This window comes from Oncorhynchus keta, chromosome 21 (genome assembly GCF_023373465.1).
Source record: "Oncorhynchus keta strain PuntledgeMale-10-30-2019 chromosome 21, Oket_V2, whole genome shotgun sequence".
NCBI classification, from domain to species: Eukaryota; Metazoa; Chordata; class Actinopteri; order Salmoniformes; family Salmonidae; genus Oncorhynchus; species Oncorhynchus keta.
Window position 1 is genome coordinate 38644284 of NC_068441.1, and position 6006 is coordinate 38650289.

The window sequence follows — 6006 nt, forward strand, 5'->3', positions numbered from 1 at the left end:
AAAATAATTACAATAAAATAACAATATTTTCAATAAAATGTGTTTCTTTATTATTGAAAACCAATATTTATTTTGCGCATTGAACCCATGTAATCATTCCACAGCTTGTGTTGGTCAGAGTTTCTCTTCACAGTCTTCATTATTAAGTCCATCTTGGACCCATCAGACCACATCCACCTGCCCTCCTTGTCAGTCCCATACAGCCCGATCCAGGTGTACCTCTCTGTAGGGTCTTGACTCTTGACCAGCTTCTGGATAAACTTGTGTTCATTCTCACTATGCACTGAGGCCAGGTTTGCTCCCTGAGCCACACAGGAGGATTCAGCCCAATCCAATTGTGAAGCAACGTACTTGTAGCAGCGTCCGCTAAAGCGGTACCATCCCACGTCGCAGGATTTTTGAGATAGCTCTTCCTCCTGGTTTGTCACAGTAAAGTCCTGTTCAGCATTCAACGCCAGGGTGAGGAGAGAGACGATACAGAGGAACACGAACATGGTGCTGAGTGTTGGTGCTGAGTGCTGATGGGCAGACACTGGGAGGTGAGCTGGGTTGCAATGGGTCCTGCCATTTTAAAGAGGGCTGGTGGCCATGATATCATTGGTAACTCTTTTACAACTAAGAGTGAATGTTATATAAATGTACTATTGGCTTCAGCTTTTACAGAAGCTGCTTAGTTAATATATTTAACTTCAGAGCAACAACAAAAAAATGAATTCAAAAAGTGTAAAAATAAATAAATAGTGTTCTTTCTTCACAAAAAGTGTCAGCAGCGCTACAGCCCTTTTAGAAAGGTGTATTGGCATGTGAGCCTGGGGTAATATGAGCTTTGCAACTGTGTTCTTCCATTACTTTTTCCAACAAGTGTTGATACCAAGGCTTCTTGACAAACAACACACATATTTGAAAATTAACTTTTGAAGGAGCGGATCTACAGTAAACAATTCTAGCGAGTGGTTAGTGTTATAGTTCTGAGCTCAGTTAAGACAGAACCCACTTTCCCATTGGCCTATATGCTGCATTCAAAACAATTGGAAACTGGGACCTGGTAATTCTCCGACTTCCAACTTCAGTGCGTTCAAGACAACTGGGAACTTGAAAAAAAACTAGCTCGATGGGAAAAATAATTTTGAATGATCGTCCAACTCGGAATCGGAAGTCGGAAACTCTGGCGTCTTTCTAGAGCTCCTACTTTCCGACCTGAAGATCAATGACGTCATGATTTGACCTTGAGTCCCCAGTTGTCTTGAAAGCACCACAAGGCTCAATCTCAGCATTCCCCCAATCCAACATTCTCACAAGGTCTCATCCAATGATGTATACTGAACAATAATATAAACTCAACATGTAAAGTGTTGGTCCAATGTTTCATGAGCTGAATTAAAAGATCCCAGACATTTTCCATTTCTCTAAAATGTTGTGCACAATTTGGTTTACATCCCTGTTAGTGAGCATTTCTCCTTTGCCAAGATAATCCATACACCTGACAGGTGTAGCATATCAAGAAGATGATTAAACATCTTGATCATTACACAGGTTCATTCACCTTGTGCTGGGGGCAATAAAAGGCCACTCTAAAATGTGCAGTTTTGTCACACAACACAATGCCACAGATGTCTACATTTTTGAGGGAGCATGCAATTGACATGCTGACTACAGGAATGTCCACCAGAGCTGTTGCCAGATAATTTAATGTTCATTTCTCTACCATAACCTGCCTTTTACACAGTTTCAGAGAATTTGGCAGTATATCCAACCGGCCTCACAGATGACGTGTAACCACACCAGCCCAGGGCCTCCACATCCGGCGTCTTTACCTGTGGGATCGTCTGAGACCAGCCACCCTGACAGCTGACAAAACTGTGGGTTTGCTCAACTGAAGCATTTCTGCATAAACTGTCAGAAACCATCTCAGGGAAGCTCATCTGCCTGTGGGCGAGAGGTTGCTGATGTCAACATTGTGAACAAAGTGCCCCCATGGTGGCGGTGGGGTTATTGTATGGGCAGGCATAAGCTTCGGACAGCGAACACAATTGCATTTTATCGATGCTAATTTAAATGAACAGAGATACAGTGATGAGATCCTGAGGCCCATTGTCGTGCCATTCATCCGCCACCTCATGTTTCAGCATGATAACGCACAACCCCATGTCACAATGATCTGTACACAATTCCTGGAAGTTGGCCTGCATACTCACCAGACATGTCACCCATTGAGCATGTTTGGGATGTTCAGGATCGATGTAAACGACAACGCATTCCAGTTCCCACCAACATGCAGCCATTTTGCATAGCCATTGAAGAGGAATGGGACAACATTCCACAGGCCACAATCAACAGCCTGATCAACTCAATGCGAAGGAGTTGTGTCGCGATGCATGAGGCAAATGGTAGTCACACCAGATACTGACTGGTTTTCTGATCCACGCCCCTACTTTTTAAAAAAGGTATCTGTGACCAACAGATGCATATCTGCATTCCCAGTCATGTGAAACCCATGGATTAGGGCCTAATGAATTAATTTCAATTGTCTGATTTCTTTATATGAACTGTAACTCAGTAAAATCTTTGAAATTGTTGCATGTTGCATGTATATTTTTGTTAAGTATAATTTAAGTATGCATTAAGGTGTCTGTAATAGAATAAATATGGCAAAACAAATGTAGACATTAATAAACGCATTTCTAAAGCTTCCCCCCAAAAAATTACACCAGTGGGGGAGTGCCAAGATGGAGGCCCGGTGGCTTCAAAACAGAGCCACCTATATTAGTCATCTAGTATGTATATAAATCATTGGTCTCATCAGCAAACAAGAAAACCTAATTCAGGAAGACAAAAGAGAAAGCCATTATATAAGACATTGCCATTCTTTCTTGTTATCTAATGTTTTTTTCTCAATGATTCTGGTTGTTTTTATCTCTAAATGTTGTACAATTGCATCAAAACCTCAGTAAATGCGACCGGGTATTCGTGCCTTTCTTTTCCATCCATTCAAATCCATTAAAATCCTTAATATGCATGGCCTTTCCTTTCAACATAGCCTAGCTACTTCGCTGCTTTGCGTAGCTTGAAGTAGCTTGAGACGATTTCATATTTTGCTCATGCTTATTGCCTAAACATGTTGTGTAGCTATTGCCTAGGATAAGCTGTGCACATTTTGCTGTGTCTAAATCATTTGACGCTCGTGACTGGTGTCAGTCCATGCCTTATAGGCTGACCTGCCTTATTAAATAGGCCTAAGGGAGTGGTCGAAATTTACACAATTGCTACCTGGAGGAAGATGGAGGGCCATGCTTTTTAAATGTCAGTCAGGGAGAGGGTTTAGTATTTATTTATTTTTTTAGTCCAGAGGAGGGTCATATAATTTGTAATCAATTCACACCTGTACATAGCTCATCTGTAAAAAGCTCATCCAACTACCTCATCCCCATACTTTTTTATTTTTTTGCTACATTGCACTCCAGTATCTCTATTTGCACATTCATCTTCTGCACATCTATCACTCCAGTGTTTAATTGCTAAATTGTAATTACATAGCCACGATGGCCTATTTATTACCTTACCTCCTTTATCTTACCTCATTTGCACACACCGTATATAAACTTTTTCTATTGTGTTATTGACTGTAGGTTTGTTTATTCCATGTGTAACTCTGTGTTGTTGTTTGTGTCGCACTGCTTTGCTTTATCTTGGCCAGGTCGCAGTTGTAAATGAGAACTTGTTCTCAACTAGCCTACCTGGTTAAATACAGGTGAAATAATAAAAAATAAAAAAATAAAACAAACCTAACGCTGGGTTTTCATGAATAAACCTGTTGTGGGTGTGTCGAGGCTTGGCCCCTCACTGGCCAATCAGAACGTGGTCCATGGCTAAATATGTGGTTGCTTCAAATTGTGTATTTCTAGTTTTTATGTGTTGCCTTGGAATCAACTCCAATGTTATAGTTTGTTAAACAATTTACAAAATGTACACCCATCCCATCTTGCCTAAATATGTTAACTTGAACCAGTTTGAAGTCAACATTGTTCTAAGTATTTGCATGGCTTCAATGTAGAAATATATACAGTACTAGACAAAAGTTTGGACACGTCTACTCATTCAAGGGTTTTTCTTTATTTTTACTATTTTCTAGATTGTAGAATAATAGTGAAATAACACATATGGAATCATGCAGTAAGCAAAAAAGTGTTAAACGAATCAAAAATATTTGTTATATTTTAGATTCTTCAAGGAAGCCAATATCTGCCTTGATGACAGCTTTGCAGACTCTTGGCATTCTCTCAATCAGATTCACCTGGAATGCTTTTACAACAGTCTTTAAGGGGTTCCCACATATGCTGAGCACTTGTTGGTTGCTTTTCCTTCACAGACTCACATTGATTTGGGGTTGTACCTGGTAGGTTCATTGATCATTTGTGTGAGATTGAGGGCATCTAGTTTAGATTGTAGGACTGCCTCGATGTTAAGCATGTCCCAGTTTAGGTCACCTAACAGTACAAGCTCTGAAGATAGATGGGGTGCAATCAACTCACATATTGTGTCCAGGGCACAGCTATATCATAAAATCACCAGGATAAAAAGAAAACCCATTACAATTGAACCAGCCTTCTTTATAGTTGGCCTAGGGTAAGGGTAGCCTATGGAGGGATTTGGTTCCGAAAAATGGGAACTGGGAAACAAGCAATTGTTACAGGAAAATATCTTCTAAATACTAGGTTTACCGGTATTCACCAAGGTTCTCATTTAGTTTCATGATGGGCATGGAAACATGTAGCCTACATCATGGAGGGGGTTTTAAGTACCTCCAATGCATGTAATATAGGCCTACCAACAATACATACTGTAGATAAAAAGGACATGTCAGCTCACTGTTTTGCTCCTCTCAAACTTGATATTTTAATAAAGCTGGTGATTAAGATTTATTTCCAAGTGGTGTAACGAACCAACCCCTTTATCGACGTTATTGACTAGCCTACTTGATTGCATTGGGGCAGGACAAAAAGAAAATGGCCTTCATTGAGAGGGGAGGCTAGGCTTGTTATTTTAATAAAATAAAACTAAATGGTAAAAACATTTGTTTTTTATGTTTCTAAATATGAGGTATACAGGCACCAAAAGCACACTACTCTTGTTCCATGCGCATATGGGCAAAGTGCGTCATGGCTGGATAAGCTGCGTTTGTGCTGTCAAAATTCCTGCCATAAGCAACCGCATTACCGCTAAAACCAGGTTTTGGTTAGTCTTAAATATGCCTATCAGTTAGCACTGGCTTTAACAGGTCGAAATGACGAACTAACGGGGGTTTGACACAAGCGCCGTCTTAACGCCAGACAGAAATAGAGGCCTGAATGTCATATTGTTCAGTGTTTGAGAATGAGTTGCTTGTTATATCTCGATGTTTGCCCGATGCTGCCCCTCATCCCTGGATGCGCAATATCAAGTGCGCCTAGTGTGGTCTCAATCAAACAATCCATAGCCTATACTTAAGCAATAATGCACTAGGAGGTGTGGTGTATATGGCCAATATACAGTGGCTAACGTCTCATATACCAAGGCTGTCAGCCAATCAGCATTCAGAGTTAACAGCTGTTGGAGAAAGTGTTGCTGGTGAGCCTCAGGGTCCTTTTAAAGAAATCAGAATGTCATCCACGTAGACAAAAAAAAGTCCAATCACATCCTTCAGAACGTCATTAACCAGGCTCTGGAAAACAGCAGGATCGTTAGTGAGACCAAAAGGCATGACCAAATACCCAAGAGCAGACTCAGACGATGAGATTGGGATAAGGTATCCAAGGTTATTGATTGAAAAGCAAGGGAAAGATGGGGTGCAGGCCAGGGGAAGCTTGGGTGGGTTGCAGGAAGCCAGGTTCTGAGGCTGATGCTGGAGCAAGGGGAGTTGGGGCTGGGTAAGTACGTCCAGAGCGGAATCCAAGGAAGCAGTGGAGTGGGTGTTCTGGGCAGGGTGACAGAACTGAAGAGACGTGGGGCTGGACACAGGGACCAGAGCGG